Consider the following 19,349-nt stretch of genomic DNA (forward strand, 5'->3'; position numbering starts at 1 on the left):
TAATAACGACGATTTTCACTGTAAATTGTCAAATTTCGCTATGGAAATTAGCCAAAACGAGAACTGGGCACTTTCCGAGCGCTGAAACGACGCGACCACCTCCTTATCTGGTTCGGAGTGTGGTCTATCTGGCCAACAGGTTAGCGCCTACTCCAAACAGCGTGCCATCGCTCCAAAGCACGTGGCCCTCTCACATGGATTCCATGTCGCTCTTTCTCGGCTCGGGTAGTGCGTATAGCGATGGTTTAGGCTGATTTGCATAGCGAAATTTGGGAATTTAGATATCAAGGTTCGTTCGCATCTCATGGGGGTTTAATAAAGACGATGGACTTGAACAATGGCTGTCTCCAATTCTGCCATTTCGCGTTTCACAGAAATCATCCAATTAATCAGTTAACTAGTGAATCTGATATAGCTAATTAGTTGTCCAGTAGTTGCATACACTGTCCTACAGGGTGTCCGCCCGGCCGCGTATATGCCGCCTGCAAAAATGGCGTCGGCGCTGCTCTTACACCATTTTTTTAAATAAAGAATCTGTGTTGCATAAAAAGAAACCATTTATCCTAAGCGCTATGACGGAAGCCGTAAAGACACGAGCCAATAGCGCTCCAGCTCAACTCAATCTAATTCGTGTCGTGTCGCGTCGCGTTTATTTCAGTAAAAGGAAGTGAGAAAGGCATATGGCTGTATACAACGCGGCACACCACCATTATTAATGCACCTGTCAGAGGGCGTATACAAAAAGCAAGACTGAGGTCTTGCCAGACAGCGGCATTAAGCCCTTAGAAGGGACAAGGAGACACAAAAGGAGCAGAGTTCGCGAAACCTGTTTATTACTTCCGGAGCAAAACTGACCACTCTGGACAGCAGTTCCGAAAGCGCAAGCCGAAAACAAGTACTGGACTAATAACCTATAGAACGCTGACAGAAAAAAGATATTTTTTTTGTAGTTTTATGCGATAAAATTCCTCACTGGCTTCACGCGTCCATATTCCCTTGTGTGTATTCGCTTGCTTTCTGAATCTGCCACTGGAAAGGCAGTTATGGCTGGCCATGCTGCGTGCGGGAAGGCCTTTGCGCCGCCACGGCCTCCTTTGAAGCCTTTGTCTGTTGAAGGAGCAGTGAAATAAACTTTACGCTTTTGAATGCACGGGATTGTGGCACAAATGACATGAACTTTAGAAAGAAAAACGGGAACGCCACGGACCTGCAGCGCGCAAGAGGCTCCGGGTCTGCACACCCCCTAGAAACATACCACTGCTTCTAAGAACGCGCATGTACCATAGAGCACAAAGGGTCATATGTAAATGTACTTAAAGTAAAGTACAAAGTACTGGGAAAGTACAAGGAAAAGGTCAGCAGTCCACATTCTTGCGAAAAAATATTGCTTCTAGGCGCAAAACTTACTCGATACTTTAATTTTTTTGTCTTTGCATGTCCAGTTAGTTCCCCTTGCGCCTTAAAACCCTCAGTTACACACACACACACACACGCACACTCACTCACACTCACATTCACACACACTCACACACACGCATGTCCAGTTGGGAACTTGAGTTCTCGATGGGAAGAATAAGAGAAATGGCACTTAAAGTGCAGTACAACGTACACAATTGGAAATGTACTTAAAGTGAAGTACAAGGACTCAGAAATGTACTTCAAGTACCACTTGAGTACTGGGTACATCAAGTACTGCCCTTCCATGCAATCCGGTGACTCCTGACGGAGCCTGACGCGGCGGAAGCGCCGTAGGTGTAACCAGCCAGTGTTGCCACTTTTTCTCCGCTTATACAGGCACTCATTGTCACAAGCTTATATAGTCACTACATTTGGATTTAAAAGCCGCTAAATCTCGAAAAATTTGGGGGAAAAGTCGCTAAAAGTCGCCAAGTTTAAAATAGGCGCGTAATAATACCAACAATTACTGTCACTGGTAGCTTTAATGAATTATCTACATTCCCAACAGTTTGATTAACATCTTTGGGGGTGTAATGGGAGCCTTTCTGGCTGCATACAATGCTCTACAGAATGGGCTAAACTGTTTTGCGTTATTATGCGGTTATTGGCGCGTACCATAAAATACGTGGTGAAATCTCTTGCTGTAATTGCTCTCCATTTTGCACTGACTTTGCACCGTCATAGTAACACGAGTAACGTGATTTATTGACGACTATGATATAGGGGGAAAACTTTGTATACTTGTGCATTGAGTACTGAGCGCAGTACTGACGGCTTTAGGAGGCAATACAAAAGAAAAGAAAAGGGGATAATAGATTAGGTTAGATGAGAGATAAAGAAAGGGAGATTACGAGTTTCAACAAGCGCCAAATAGGGGTCTCTAAACACGTAAGAAAGAGTTATATGACAACAAGGACTGGAAGCTCATTCCCATAGGCTCATTCACCTCTTTGTGTCTGAAATGTATGAATACGTAAGACAAATAAATGTGAATTAAAGGAAACTACAATCTCATAGCATGTGGATTTGGTGTAGAACCTGGTATTTAAGACTTGTAATGACTACAAACAAGGATGCACACCGGGAAACACTCTCTTAGCCCCCTTTCACTATATATTGTCATCCCACTCACATTTACTCGCTTGTTCAGAGGAAAGAAGCTCATGTTCAATATGCTCTTTGACGCATGCTGGTTACATGAGCAGCGCGCACCACATCCTAGATGGGCGTCTTGCAATGTGGGCCACTCTCCGTGCCCCCTTTTCCGTGTACACTCTAAGAAAGAAAAAGGAGTACTTTTTGGGGACTTTTGGGGACTACTCCTTTTAGGGGACTAAATGCATTGCCACAAAAATAGTCCCTTTCGGGAGTAAATGCACGGGAGAAAATGAATGTCACAGAGTGGAGACTGCATTTCACGCGCTGTTGTAAGAGTCCAAGGTACATAACTCGTGTGCATGCATGAAAATACTTTGAAGCCAACCGTCAACCGTGATATATCGAGTTATAAAATCTTGCGCCATACACAGGGCACAATTTGCGAAGAAAGTTGCGCTATCTGTTTCTTACTCTGTGTGGCTGGAAAATTGCTACGTTGGCTGAGTTATACAGCCTTATGCCATCAAATTGACCAAGGGCAAATATTGACGTAGACTGTTGCATTCAGGAGACAGTTCGCGAAGTTCAGTAACAATTTGCAGTCCTGGGGAGTAAATGTCGGGACTAAGTGTCGGGTTAGGGGGCTAAAATGGGGAGTAATTGCAATCTATAGAAGTAGAAGCTGCAATTCCTCCCCGTTTTACTCCTTTTTTCCCTTAGAGTGTACGTTCAGGCCCAAGGTGCTCTGATGGCGCTGTCTTCTCTCTCAATGAGCCACGCCGTTACCGTTACTCATTGGGAGAGTGAGACCAGCGTACGACGTTTTTCTCGACGGAAACGCGCCGAGCCCACCTGCAAACGAAGATTTTTCGACAGTTCCTTGCGCTGCGTCAGCGATGCTTGGCTTCGGAGTCCCTAGCGGCGTTTTCTGTCACGGGTAAGAACGTGGGTGACAATTTCACGTTTAGAATATAAAACACAATCCCGCGTGGGTATAATTTGGGGTAACACAAACCGACGAACACGCAAAATAAGAATGCGTGAACAGCCCTCCCGTTTCGTGGAACCGTAGGGCTTTCAAGGACAGCAGGAAACAACCGTCGCAAGACCCTAGGTGTTTTGTAACTGATAGGAATGTTCCTCTGTCCACAGTTGTGTTGCCCACTTTGTTCGTACGCCAACTTGGTCGTCTGCTACTTTCACTGTCTGTCCACGCCGGCGCGAGCACACTGCCTGTGCTGGCGGCCGCTTCGGGCAAGCACAGCATGGTCAAGGCGCTCAAGGCTGAGCGTCACTTCCGCCGTTGGCCTCATGTATCTGCTCGCCCCAGACGTCGACGAAACAGGTCTGCGCCTATTGTTTTCGGACTCGAGCGGAAAACCGTCGAGCTCTTGACATTTTTTCGTCGGGGAAAACGTCGTATGCGTGTCGGCCTTTACTCATTGGGGGGATGCGTTGATACATTGCTTCCTGGAGGACCGCACATCAATTTTGCTGGCTTGAGAAGCTTGAAGCTGCATACCGACCAGAAGCGTTCAATATTAGTCATTTCTTGTTTCCACGTTCCCCCTCAAACCGGCGCCATGAAGTCTTCAATACTGCACCGATGTTTTCACATTTTCACTGTCCCTAAATATCTCATGATCTGCTGGAGGTAGTCGTTAAACCCAGTATAAAAAAAAAAGAAAAAAGTCGCTCGATTTAGAAGTGGCAACACCGCGGCCATAGAAATATTGCTGCTCCTTCACTCGCATGCCCGATGGCGCAGTGGTCTCTTGACATCACGCCAGGGAATCGGACCGTGTCGACCCCGGGCATTAGTAAATTTGATTGCGCATTGACGATGCACCGCTCAGCGGAAATATTGAGCATTCTGGCTCCTGAGAAACTGCTTCTTTAATGAAACATGGTTTCGAGCCACGTTAAATATCACATTCCAGCTCCTTTATAGGGCCATGCACAACGATGACAATCTCGCAGGGCAACCTACAACTTTGACCAAAATCCAATCATGCCGCCCAGTAACCAGAGCCTATATGCAACCCCTCACCCTTTCCAGCAAAGTGTCATCGAGAAAGAGAAACGAACGAATTGCTGCAAACCTAATGGTAGTTAAGTGATCCGCGAGTAAAGGTTAAAAAAGAAGATTGAAAAGAAGAAGAGAAAGTTCGGTTTCACTGAGTCGCAACATTAATCACAGTTCGGAAGAAGAATGGGGTTTTTGACCTTTCCTGCGAGAGGCTCCCTGATAAGCATGTATCACCCTGTCTAGGCAGAGAGGGAAAAACGATTGTGGCGTTAAAAGCAATCAACAGTTGAACGACGTCGAGAGAATATGGGCCTGAGAGGTCATGTGCTATACGTAGAAGTGAGCGCTGATAAGGTTGACCGTACTCATATCCACACGCTATCGCGCATGATCTGAAACCGCATTCGGACTTGTTGAAATAGCTTTACCACATCCGCGCTCATATCGAGTATACCTCACATCGGCAGTTATTGCATTTGTATAGGAAATATAGCCAATAGGAAAATGTATGGCGCATTATGATCATTGTTGTCAATGCGCCAGAAAAACCCGAATCATCATCATCATCAACAAAAGTGTTATGTCATGAATGTGTGTTTTTCGGCATACAATACTGTCTCAGGAACATTACCGGTATGATGAAAGATGGAATAGGTTAGCCAGCTGTAGGACTCGAACCCACATCTTCTGGATCTTCTAGAGACGATTAGCAGTATATAATAAATAAATAATAATTACCGGTCCAGGGTATTTGTCCTTTCCATGTGCTCCAGCCTGAGAACATCAATTGTCTCATGTTACCGCTATGTTATCCCTCCGTTGTGTTGTAATTAATGGCACAATAGGTAGTCAGCAAATGACAGCATTTAAGAGTACTGCAAGCAAGCAATGGCACACTTCGAGGTCATTTTGATTCATTCATTTGCTCGCACTCAATTATGGCTCCCCCTACGATACATCGGCAGAGACACTAATGCTTATTTGCGGATAAGATGCTAATATCCGCGGGCACCGCAGGTGCGCGTGGGGTTTTATGCGCCGTTTATCCGCGCGGTCTTCAAAATGTTTCTATCCGGAAACAAGGATGTTGCGCGGATTCGCGGATAGCAGTTTTTCGTTAAGGCAGTGACGTGGGCGAGTTGGTGTACAGTGCTCGTTGTGTGCGCATGTCTCTTCTCTCCGTTCAGTTTTTCGTGCTGCTTTTTCCCTTTCAGTTTTTCGTGTTTCATTCTTGTGTCTGTACCTGGTTTTTGGCTGCTATACGTGATGACCAAAGGGGGGTATGTTTATTAAAAAAAAGGGGGAAGGAAAGGTTAGCCATGCAAGGCAGCCGGCATGCTATTACAAAGAAAGGGAACTAAAAACCGAAACGAAGAAAAGGGAAAGGAAAGAAAGAAAAAAAGACACTATAACAACGTGACAAAGTCACACACAGTTCATGAGTCTTGAGGCTCTGAGAAAACAGAGGACAGCGGCAGTGACAGCCAACTGGTTGGGGTGCAGGACACGGCCAAGGAAAGTGGCCTATAGGAAAAGTCATTACAGCCCATCTGGAGTAGGCGATACCGGAAGGTGTTCCGATGGTGAAGGTGCTGTTGACAATACAGGAGTTGGTGTGGGGTATCACCTTCTACACCCCAGACAGTGCAGTTCGGAAAACTTAACCGACCTATGTAGAAGAGAAGCGAGGGAGTAGGGCAACATTGAGTCGTATTCGGTGGCGAAGGGATTCTTTTTTACGACTGCAGTGGCAAGCGACGACAAACTCCATCTATGGGTCGACAGACTGTAGGAATGCGTTTGACAGCTTGTGCTTCGTCCCCCTTGCCTTCAGCCCAAACACGGACCTACGTTAGGTAAACCTCAGCATTGTAGCCTAAGTCGCCTCCGTGCCAGAAGACGCCAATTGTCATCGATGACTCAACAGTTTGAAGCATGCTGCCGCACTATACGGTGTGACTGGTGGTGGTGGAGGTGGTGGTGAAAGGGGCTTGCCGTTGTCGGCCTCACAAAGGTGGGCAACGTCACGACTGACGCCCTTGGGGAATGTGTGTCCTGGGCCAACTTCTAAGGGAACTGTGCAGACATGCGTCTGAAAGCGTCCGAGGAAAAGCCAGACGCGTCAGACAATGCGTCGGAGGCGTCATGCTCCTGTCTAAGCCTATCACAGATGACTTTAGATTTATGGGCGGGGTTGATCTGTATGAGTTATTTTCTTTTTAATTCCGTGTATGAGCTAACATTTCCCAATGTATAACTTGTTAAGCCTTTAGCTACAAGGGCAACCTTAACTGTGGAAAAATCCACTGATGTTCGAGTCGCGTAACATATGAGAAAGGTCAACGTGCATGATTCCCACAATCACCCTCCCATGGAAAGAAGGGAGAGAGTTCAGGCAAGCTGGTATGGACTAATGGTAGAGGACCGTAGTGTCACCTACCGTGAGGATACACCCTCCCGTGCCGGGAAGGATGCCTCCACCGGACCATAGCGGTCTCACATCTGGTTGACAATTAGGGCAGGTGCGCTGTTCGTGTCTCTTTTGCGTTGTAGTGTCATTCGTCAGTGCTTCACTTCTGCACGTGGGTTCGATACGACGTATGTCCTGTGGCTAGCCGGGTATGTAACGTATGTCGGGTGGCGATTGTGGTAGTCATTACGTTATCTGGTCATTTGTTGACTTCACTGTCCTTGGGCAGCGTCACTAAGGACGCATATATGCTAAGGTGAGGTGATGTCATGAGATAAGAGGATATTAGGAAGCCATGAAGGAGCAATGAGTGGCGCAAATGATAACTGCACACAAATATGAGCCTTCTCTAAGTTACCCCGTGGCTTTAATGCACAGTCAACACGAAAGCTCGTCGCTCATTAAAATTGTTTTGAGACGCTTCATTAGTTTTATCGTTCCTTCCATATTTCTCTTTGCCCACTGTCTTTGGAATGACAGCGGTAACGACTTGACACCGTCCGTCCTGTGGGCTCCATGTCAGTCTGGTTTCCCGAAGTAAGTGAATGGAATACGAGACGCTGTGTTGCGCATTGTGTACGTATATACTATAGCGCTGAATCGTGATCGCGGCAACGTCATTTCACAGAACCTTGCCGTTCGCTCTTGACGTTGGGAATCCAGGTTTTCGTTTTGGGAACCAACCGCATTTGCAACTGACTTTGTGAAACGCGTCGCGTTCAGACAGTGTTTGGCTAATGAAATAGATTGACGGACGTTGGGAACACATGGCGCCAACGTTCGCGGAGTAAGGGGAAAAGGAGAGCCATATCGCACTGCGCCTGGGCCAACTCTCTCTGAAGTGTAATCCTGTTCGCGAACGTCGTTGATCTCGATTAGCGAGAGCCAAGTTACCCGCATGCGAGAGGCACAACCGCGTGAAATGCAGGTACCGCGTCACTGTAAACATTGTATTAGGTTTCGAGTTCTCGTGGGTTACATGCTTAACAGCATAGATCGAGAAGTTACCCGTCAAAAAGAACTCGTTACGAGTTATGTTACCGTGCGAAAAATGTAACTAAGTTAATAACGAAGTTCTTCAGCCTGATATGTAACTCGCAGTTACGGAGTTACTTTAAAAAAAGGAACGAGTTACTTCCAAGTTACTTCGGAGGCAAAGTAGCACTACACAGGTGCAGCGCGCGTGAGCAGTTGAGTTAGACCTTGAGTTGCCTGCGGAGGAATGCAACACGCTTAGATCTTTTTCGTATATGTCCGACAATTCGAACGCTTTGCACCTTGCTCCCAGTGGGCGCACAATGGTTCAGCTTCATTTCAATGGCAGCGGTTCCTACTTCCTGAATAGAATACTGTCATTGATTGAATATCACGTTTTATAGCATAAAATGCCATGAAAGAACCGGAGAGAAAGCAAGAAAATATGTGGACGTGAGTGAAAAGCGAATAAAAATAACTTAGAACTTAGCTTAATTTACTTTGGCAAAGTTACCCGAAAAAAGAAACCAGTTCCTCGTAAAGTTACCACGGCGAAAAAGTAACGAGTTAAGTTACCAAAAAAAGGAAATTAGTTACAGTAACGAGTTACCTCGAACTCTGCTTAACAGCCTCTAAAGGTGTGCTCATTAGGGTCTTACGTGTAGGGCAATCCGTCAGGTACGGAGTCTCTGTCCACGTATGCCTGGTACGTGGTTAACACGAATCAGCGTGCCCCAGCGGAATTACTTTTATTTGTGTGAAAAAGAAAGATACAAGTCGAAAAATTGTATTCTTCACCCGACGAATGAAAGACTTCCGAAATTGGCGGAGAGCCTAGCCCTGGGTTTTGTATTGGTTTCTTCTCACTATGGGGTTTCTTTTTCGTTTGCTCATCAGCCAAAGAAAAAAAGAAAAAGATAAGAAGAGAGAGAGTGCCTCCCAAACCTTTATGGTTTCTCCTCTCTCGGCGCATGAAAATTCAGCTGAAACAATATGGAGGCTTACTATGGAGGCTAAATATGGAGGCTTACTTCCTCTTTCCCTGAATGTGCACAATGAGCACTCGGATTTTTCGGAATTGTCGAGACGTCTGCTACTGCCATAATGCGGAGACTCGCATTGTAGCTTCCTGTCTCATCACCATCGTCATCCGCCGTACGACCAACCACGAAAACACACACGCAAACACACACACACACACACACACACACACACACACTACACTACACTGCAACCCCAACATCCCCCATCCCCTCGCACTCCGTATACGCTTCCCCATACTGCATCCGATACGACTGTAACAGACACGCGAGGACGCAATTAACGCAAAACTGGGAACACAACAAAGTTTCGAGGAAAGCAATGGCGCTTTGAATGATTTGTGACATGACACTGGACGTGCACGTTTTATATTAAATGATACTAGACAACGGAAGAAGAGTTAGTGTTTTAAAAAAATGGTCGTGGCTTCGTATCTAGCACAACCGACACTGAAGCGAGGTGCGAAATATCGCAGCTGTTTATCCCGAGACAAGTTCTCGTCGTGCCGGTCTGCGCAGCTGCTGCGAATAATTAAACGAAGACCGTACGGCACTTACTCTAATCCTCATTCTACCGACGACCCTAAAGAGTAAACGACGGCTACTGGACTCCGTGCCCGGTAAGAATCTACGAGACACGTCGAATCTGAACTATAACTCGTAACTTGGTAGCGCTATACGAAAGACACCACACACAGTTTGTCCACTTAATCGAAAAGTTTATGAAATTGTTACCACGCTAAAGTGTGTTTCTCCACACGTATACTGCCATGAAGTGAAGTGAGGGTTTCTGTGAGTGACTAGCCAGTTAACCGCGCTTCAATGGCAGGTAGTAATGATTCGTGGATTTATGTCGCCAGACAGCTGTGATCATAAGCGGCGCCATAGTGTTATTAGTCTTGCCCACCAAGGAGTTCTTTAACGTGCTCCGAAAGTTCAGCACGCGGCGCGCGGTATTTTACGTCCCCTCGCGCAGGACGACGTGTGTCAAAGCAACGTGTTCTCTGCCACCAAGTTGCTGTTGCCCTCGGCCGGATTTGACCCCGCAACCTTGGATCAGTAGACGAGCATGCTACCAACTGAGCTACTGAGCCCGGTGCTCAAACTGGAGAATGAAGCTCTTAAAGGAGTACAGAGGGCCATCCAAAAAAATTTCAGATTAAGACATCACATGAAAGTGTGTGTGTCATTATACCGAATAGCGCGAAAGGTTTTGATGTGTGCAATTTGTTTCCCACAAACCCCGCAGGGGGCATCAGCGTACACTGATGTTTGGTGAGTGGCGCCACCACGGACCCTAGCCCCCAGTCCCAAGGTGTTATCCGTATCGTGCCGAGGGGATGAAAGGCGAAGGGTAGTAGCCTTGAACGGTGGCGGTCGAGGTCTTGGTCAAGCCCCGGCCGATGGGTTTTCCTTAAAACTCCGGGACCTTCTCACGCGTATGGACGTGAAACGTGAGCGACTCGTAGGAGCGTCCATTTCTTAAAACCGTACATGGTAAAAAATTCTTCCTCCTCTACGATCGGGGGCGGCAAACGTCCCCGGACCGAAGTATTCAAAACAATGTCTACGAACTTTACAGCAAAGTGCGTCGTTCTTTCAGCGACAGGAAATGACAAAGAAAAGGTAGTCCCGTTGGGTAAAATGTCGCCGTTCTTCATTGAGAAGGCGGTGGCATCTCTGTCTAAGCATATACCTGAGATCAAGCGCATGCGATCAGGCGACTTGTTAATAAAGTGCACATCTGAAGCAGACTGTGAGACCATTCTGAACACACATGAAATGTTGGGAAAAAAAATATCAGCTTCCTTACACAAAACTCTGAACACCAGTCGAGGCGTCATTGCCATATCTGAACTCATCGACATGCCCGTTGAGGAAATTCTTCTAAACCTGAAAAACCAGGACGTCATAGATGTACGCAAAATAAAAATAAGAAAGAACAATGAGTACATTACAACCCGTAATATTATTCTTACCTTTGATCGCCCGACTCTTCCTCAAAAGCTAAAAGTAGGGTATCTGTCAGCTGAAGTTCGCCCATACATCCCAAACCCGTTCCGCTGCTTCCGTTGTAACAGATTTGGTCATGCTGCCGACTCCTGTCGTGGCTCTGCCTGTTGCGCACGGTGTGGGAAGTCTGACCATGAAACAAAAGAATGCAAAGGGCCAGACTGTTGTGTCAACTGCTCTTCTAACCACCCATCCTACTCGAGATCCTGTGCAAAATGGAAATACGAAAAAGAAGTCCTACATGTTAAAGTCACGCATAACCTCAGTTACCCAGAAGCCAGGAAAAAAGTAGCTCCCATTTTTTTCCAGAAATCTTTCGCCACAGCTGTAAAACAGAAAGTAAAACTAGTCACACAGTACACCCAGACCGAGCAGTCAATATTCACCCAGACCAACGCAAGTCCAAGGAGGTGCAGATCCACCTCCAACTCCCGAAATTCCTGTGGCGTCGCTAACACCGGCGCCACTCCTGTCCTCACAGTCCACGGAGGTGACATCCATGGATTGCGAGGACGAGACGAGCTCTGAGCGCTCCTTTGCGAGCACGAGCTCCCAAGCCCCCAAAAAGAATAGATCTAGTCTGTCGGGGAGCGGGTCACTCCCTGACATATCTGACAGGGAGCTTGCGGCTGCACGAAAGAAAACCACAAGGCCGCGGGTCACACCCCCAACAAAAAAATAGGTAATGGAAGCTCTTCCTAGTCGGCAAAAGTTCTTGACAGGCGTCTTTCTTCTTACTGCAATCATTATGCAACACACGATCCTCCAATGGAATTGCCGAGGGTTACTCTCTAATCTAGATGACATCAACGATCTTTTCGAGAAGTATAACACATCATGCTTTTTTCTTCAAGAAACATATCTGAATACACAAACACAAAATCCACTGCGAAGACACAATATATTTCGAAAAGATCGAACTGACGCCATCCGAGCATCTGGTGGTGTTGCGATCGTCACACGAGGATCTCTCCCAACAAAAGCAGTACACCTAGTTACAGACTTGGAAGCTGTAGCCGTGCAGATGTTTCTAGACAGAATTGTCACCATCTGCTCAATCTATTTGCCACCTTCAGACACTACTACACAAAAAGAATTAGAAGATTTATGCAGCCAACTTCCAAGTCCTTTTATACTTCTAGGTGACTTTAATGCTCACAATCCACTTTGGGGCAGTACGAGAACTGACACTCGAGGGAAAATGTTAGAGAATTTCTTATTATCAACATCCACCTGCCTTTTAAACACAGGGGCACCTACATACATACATTCTTCAAGTCAGTCTCTCTCAACCTTAGACCTGTCTTTTTGCAGTCCATCCTTGTTTCAGGAGATAGAATGGACTGTAAAACAAAATCCGCTTGGGAGTGATCACTTCCCAGTGGTGTTAAAATATCTTACGCCAGTGAACACTCTGACAACACGCCCTCCTAGATGGAAACTCCAACTGGCCGACTGGAGGCAGTTTTCAGAAAGAAGTGACCTATCTTTAATTCCTATTGATAGTGTAACAATAGAAGAAGCTAATTATCTTATCAGCAACATCATACTTGATGCAGCAACAGTATCCATTCCCCAGACATCTGGTCGCCTCCCAAAGCGATCTAAACCCTGGTGGAATAATGAATGCGAGGAAACTCGCAAACTTCAAAATCGTGCATGGGGTACATTTCGGAGATACCCCACCTCAGATAATCTTTTACTTTTCAAAAAGGCAAGAGCAAAGGCCAGGTGGACACGAAAACAGGCTAAACGATCCTCTTGGCAAACTTTTGTATCTTCTCTATCTTGTAATACCCCATCCAAAATCGTATGGGACAGACTTCGTAAAATCAGAGGAGAGCATATCAGTCATTCAGTCCCTCTTTTAGAAGTTAACGGTCATGTATGCGAAAATTTAGAAGAACATGCTAATGCACTTGGGGAACACTTCCAAAGCATTTCAAGTTCCTCCCATTATAGCTGTGAATTTCTAAAAAATAAACAAAGATTCGAAAAACAGAAGATTGCAGTAAATGGCGGAGACTGTTTGGGATATAACCAGGCTTTCACCATGGTAGAATTGTCACGTTCCTTGTTGTCAGCAAAAGCGACTGCTCCTGGCCCAGACCGTGTTGCATACTCAATGCTACAGAACTTGTCTGACATATCAAAAAAATGTTTACTTCAGTTCTTCAACCTCGTTTGGATACAGGGGACACTACCTTCTGCATGGAAAATTGCCACCATAATCCCCGTCCTGAAACCCGGAAAGGAAGCCTCTTGTCCTGCCAGTTATCGTCCCATCGCGCTGACAAGCTGCATAGGAAAAACCTTCGAGCGAATGGTGAATGACCGACTGGTTTATATTCTTGAAATGAATAAGTGCCTATCAGAATTTCAGTGTGGGTTTCGAATGGGGTGCTCCACCATGGACCACCTCGTTCGTCTAGAAACAACCATCCGTGAAGCTTTTGTCAGGAGGCAACACTGCTTGTCAGTTTTCTTTGACTTGGAGAAAGCATACGACACTGCGTGGCGATACGGCATCCTGCAGGATCTCAATTCGTTCGGTATACGGGGTCGTCTCTTTAAATGCATTGCTGATTTCCTACAGCACAGAACATTCAGAGTTCAGCTGGGAACTACCTTGTCCCGTTTGTTCGTGCAAGAGAATGGTGTCCCGCAGGGCTCTGTTCTGAGCGTCACATTATTCCTTATCAAAATCAACTCTATAGCCAGTGTCATCCCACCCTCTATATCTTTTTCCTTGTATGTGGATGACATCCAGATATCTTGTTGTTCAGCGAGCTTACCCAGATGTGAACGACAGATGCAACTCTGTATAAATAAAATGGCAAAATGTTCCTCACATAATGGGTTTAAATTCTCTCCCGAAAAAACAATCTGCGTCCATTTCTCGAGAATCAGAGGAGTGTTTCCGTCTCCTGCGCTGCAACTTAACGAACAAGATATTCTCGTGAAATCAGAATGCAAATTTCTTGGCATTACGTTCGATTCAAAGCTCACTTTCAACCCCCATATTCAAAACCTGAAGGCAAAATGTGTGAAGTCACTGAATCTACTGAAAATCCTCTCTCACAGATCTTGGGGTGCAGACGAGGAGACACTCCGCCGTGTATATAGTGCCTGCATTCGCTCTAAGATAGATTATGGGTCTATCGGCTACGGCTCAGCCCGCCAATCTGTATTAAAAGCTCTAGATCCTGTTCATCACCAAGGGCTCAGGCTTATCCTTGGTGCATTCCGAACGTCGCCAGTCGAAAGTCTGTATGTGGAATCACATGAATATTCCTTGACTAGAAGACGGTTTTATCTTGTGGTGTCCTATGCTCTAAGAATAAGGAGTTATGCACAACATCCTGCACTGACTTGTGTTAAAAGCACACGTTTCAAACAGCTGTTTATTAACAGGCCTTCAGTAGTCCCCCCTCTTTCAATGAGAATTGAACGAGATATTGAGGATCACAATTTTTCTTCCTATCATTGCCAAGTTGTTGAATATGGGAAGGTGGTCCCACCTTGGGGGGGGAACCACTTCCAAGGCATGATACCTCTTTGACTAAATACAGCAAACACAACACCTCTACACATGTACTACAGCAAGAAGAATTTGAACACGTGAGGGAAGGTTTTGGGACTCACACAGAAATTTACACTGACGGATCAAAGTCTAGCGCAGGTGTGACCTGTGCCATGACTTCTGGCACATGTGTGAGGTCACATCGTCTAAACAATATAGCATCTATCTTTACTGCAGAAATTTATGCAATCATCCTTGCACTTACGCACATTCTTCAAGGCTGTATCAAGTCTTCAGTTATATATACAGATTCTTTAAGTTCTGTTAATGCTATTTGCAGCACACGTAAACCAAAGAATTTTCTGATTCAGCGTGCACAGTCCTTAGTGAGTGTGGCACAAAAGAGGGGACTTTCAGTTATTTTATGCTGGGTGCCTAGCCACACAGGCATACAAGGCAATGAGGTTGCTGACCGCGCTGCTGCTGCTGCAGCTTCAAAAGACATCAGTTCTTTTGAGATACCGATGCATGATATTAGGTCAGCACTTAGGAAATCACTGTATTCAACATGGCAGAGTTTCTGGAACACTCAGACACACAACAAACTACACTTAGTTAAGCAACACATCCAAAGTTACGGAGACCGGCAGGAAAATCGTCTCTTGAGTGTTCTGAGAACAAGGTTGCGGATTGGCCACACCTTCCTCACGCACAAATTTTTACTCTGTGGAGAAGAGCCGCCACTGTGTGAGCACTGTGGCGAACTCCTCTCTGTCATCCACATTCTTATCACCTGCCCACACCACGAAATCCATCGTCAGCATCATTTCACAGAGTTTTATACGCATTTTTTGCCTCTTCATCCAGCGCTCTTGCTTGGCGATGAGGCTATTATCCCCTTCAGTAGAACTTTTAATTTTCTAAGAGACACTGGAATTGTAAGTCTTGTGTAGTTTTAGTTTTGTATTTTAGATGTTACTTCTCTTCTTTTTTAAGTACTGCACCTACTTCTTGCTAGTCTTATTTTAATCACAGTGTTGGCGCATTATGACCTATGTAGTTAATGCGCCATTAAAACTCCAATCATCATCATCATCATCATGTTTCCCACAAAAAAAAACAACAACAAAAGAAACTCACATTTACCCTAAACTCGCCACTCCAGCTATAACGAGGATGAGGAGGTATGATGCCACGTCACCGATGACGCTATAAGGAGAACTCGTTCTGGTTCGCAGGTCAGTGGGGGTCAGCGCCTTGTCCCTTTGCCGCCGTAAACCAGTCTTGCTGTAAACCAGAAGCATTACCGAGTCAGGAGAAAGGCTTTTTCAGAATTCCGAACAGCCTGGTAGCAGACGACAGCGGAGTAGCAGACAACATTTCTTTAGGCCAATCAGCGAGCATTCTCCTTATAGCGTCAGCGCGAGGTTCCAGACTGATCACAGGCTGGTATTGCTCTTCACCGCCGTTGCGCACGGTCGCTTGTTGCGGCGTATTTTAAATTCAATTTCTGTGATAATTATGACTCTGGGGTGTAAATTACTTCGCATGGTGCATCTTACTGGCCTACTTAACAGTTTTATAGGAACGAAACTGCATGTCAAAAATTACTTCTGTGCTACTTTAAGGTTAGGGTATGTTTTTAAAACAGAAATTGATGTACAGCTTCGTATACGAGAGCTTTCGAAACGCAGCACTCGTGCATTTGTACGTCGGAGTGTCCCCCCCCCCCCCCCTTGTAGCTTACAGGGTCGAACGAAACTACAAAGAGGTGACGGGACAACCGAGACACCTGTTTCTAACTATGTCCGCTCCCGTTCGCTACAATATGGAAACGTCCCGATGACGGAACACACTAGTGCCGTGTTCCATACAGATTTTTTCTCAAGCTGTACCTAATCAGACCATGCTTCACACACATAATGGGATGATGATGTGGTGGGTCATTCTTCGCCGTTATGGCGGTACACTGCCTCATTGCGCTGGTGGAGGGGATGAGAAAGTGATGATGATGGAAAGGTGTCCTGTTAGAGTTCGTCCATTAGTCCAGTGCTGGAGAGGAACTCAGCAAGAGCTCGTAGGCCTTGCAACAGATGCGAGAGGGTCCGACCATGGCCCGAGAATTTTGGCTAAGTTGAACTGGCGTTGATCGAAGCGTTGGAGAGCAGTTTCCATGCGGGAGCGCTCATGATCGTACTGTTCGCAGACCAGGAGGACGTGATGGAGGTCACCCCGAACACCGCTTCATGAGTTGCCATCGCATACGGTTTATCGCCGTTGTTCTGCCTTCAGGAATCCCAAGAGCTCGGCAATCCCAATTGTTATTGCTCCCCTTTCCAGGAGTTTAGACTGACGCTCTATAGATATTTTTTTTCTCGCTAATTATGTTTAATTTTAACTAGCCAGATCACTATCACTGTTGTGGCGCATTATGACCCTTGTTGCCGATGTGCCAACGAAACTCGAATCATATCTCACAGTGTTGGCGCATTATAGCCTTAGTTGCTCATGCGCCAGTAAAACCTCAATCCAATCCAATCCAAAACCCGAATCATCGTCATCATCACCATTGTCCTTGAATTTGGGGAGTATATCGACAGGTCAAGAAAAGAGAGTCAGATTACACAATGGGCCCCTTGAAGCGCATTTTTTCTAGGCGGATACTGGAGTGCGGAGTAAGAATGCGATGGTTAGTCTCCTCTTGTGCTTAGTCTTCTAACAGGGATAGTACTAATGCTATCTGTCTCAACATGAAAATGGGAAGAGAAGATGTTGCGGTCCTGGCGCCTAATGCTGTTTCTGGCTATCTTCATGCTGTCGGCCATTGGAACCATCACCAAGGAGCCCTCCGACCAAAACTGGCCGTGCACCAAAAAAGGTTTAATAGGAAACCTAATTTCTTAACATCTCAATATTTAAAGATGACACTTAGAATGTAAAGTAGAACAGTGTGGTGCGAGAAGCAGGCCAGAAGTAGCCATCGGTGGTGTTGAGGAGGACTCGGGCATTGGTTTTTAAAAAATGCCGTGTTACCGCTGCGAAGGAACTGTGCTCACGAGCGGCGCATACATTGGCTACCACCTTGGCTACGACCCTGGCTACGACCTTGGCTACCAGCAACGACCGGATACGTTTACCCACTTCGCCATGCCGCTCGTCACTGTCGCACTTGTAGCTCTGCTGAACAACAACAACACAAATAAATCGTGACTATGACATGGGGTGATTCACCGCTGGAAAGTAGTACACTAGCCCCATTACACGCGAAATATTAGATATGAGATATGAGAGTGAAGTTAAAGTTATGTACAAGCGCAACCATTGGGCTGTCCTCCACTGGCTGCGTCACGCCGATCAAAAGGAAGACGATGATGATGATGATGAAGAAGAACAGGAAAAAAGTAAAAAAAAAGAACACGAAAGAAGCACCAACGTTTGGAGCAAACCGGTACACACGAGGAGCTCCAAAACATTACATTGCATCGACATGTTGTTGCATGTGGTTCTCACATGGGCCACTAAGTGCAGCCAGGTTGTATATCTGTCTGGTAGCAGTATTCAGCTGAGCACTGGAATGCCACCTCTCCGTTTCGTAGAGGGTGACTCAGTAGAAAGCAACAGCAGCTCCCATGTAAACTGCAGTCCTACAAATATCTCAGGAACGCTCCTGTGTAATTAGTAAAGTGTAAAGTCCAGTGATCCAGATGAATGGCAACAAAAGCCTCACCTCAGGAGGCGTCGATATTTGGAACAGTAGAAGAGTCTCTGTTCGAAATATCGCCGGTTCCTGACACGACGATTTTGCTTCAGTTCTCTTCTCCAACGTAACGTTAATATATTTTTTTATGCAGTGTGATTTGCATGAAGATTGCTGCGCTGCACAGTTAAGTACAAGATCGATCCTTCGTATGTGACCCGTTGCGAGTGAAGGACAAAGAAGTGGTTCACCCGCTTTCAACGAGATTGCTAATAAAGTCTTCGAACATTGACATGAACATGAACATTTTCTTGTAGTATTGCAAACTTGACAGTATGGTACTACTACTACCACTACCACTACCACCACTACTACTACCATTACTGCTACTAGTACTACTACTACTACTACTACTACTATTATTATTATTATTTATTATTACACGACATCTTATTTATACATGTGTTTACACGGTACGGGAGAGCGCAATAAGTTAGGTGAATATTATTTTGTTGCCTCGAGTGTGTGGATGTGCTGTGTTGGAGCCTCTAATACCCCTGTCGCACAGGTATCCTTCAATGACCATTGAAAATGCGCGTAGCTCCACCAGGCGTCTGACGTGTCAACTTCTTAAACAGCACTGGATCCAATGATTTCCGACAGGATGACGCGCTACCCGCTCAATGGCGATACGCACATGCTCAATAGCAATTGGTTTCAATCACCATTGAATACTTATTATCACGGGTATTATGGGTGATGCAGGAAATGCCATACTTCATGTGGTATACATAACTGCCGATGAGAAGATTTTATAGGCTCTTCCTATAGGGGGGGGGGGGCCCTCAGATTAAGAAGCAACGATGTTCGTCGTCCATGCCAAAACACATCTCGCGTCTTCTGGATACCTTCATCTACCATGCAGTAGGTAAGCGCTGCACGTTGGGCGAAAATAAGGTGTCAGAAAAAGGTACCCTCGGTTTTCCGGGCTCCCATGAAGTATTGGGACCTCACAGCGCGCATTTTGCTGGGCGATGAGCCGCTTG

General features: G+C 45.9%; 1 long non-coding RNA gene across 1 annotated transcript; it reads left to right on the forward strand.

Moving 5' to 3' along the window:
* The first annotated feature begins 9,668 nt into the window (after nt 1-9,668).
* LOC135373477 (uncharacterized) lies at nt 9,669-18,595 on the forward strand. Its single transcript, XR_010416481.1, has 3 exons — nt 9,669-9,690; nt 13,278-13,409; nt 18,458-18,595. It is a non-coding gene; the product is annotated as an uncharacterized LOC135373477 (long non-coding RNA).
* The last annotated feature ends 754 nt before the right edge of the window (nt 18,596-19,349 follow it).

Source organism: Ornithodoros turicata, unplaced genomic scaffold, assembly GCF_037126465.1.
Source record: "Ornithodoros turicata isolate Travis unplaced genomic scaffold, ASM3712646v1 Chromosome25, whole genome shotgun sequence".
Taxonomy (NCBI): Eukaryota; Metazoa; Arthropoda; class Arachnida; order Ixodida; family Argasidae; genus Ornithodoros; species Ornithodoros turicata.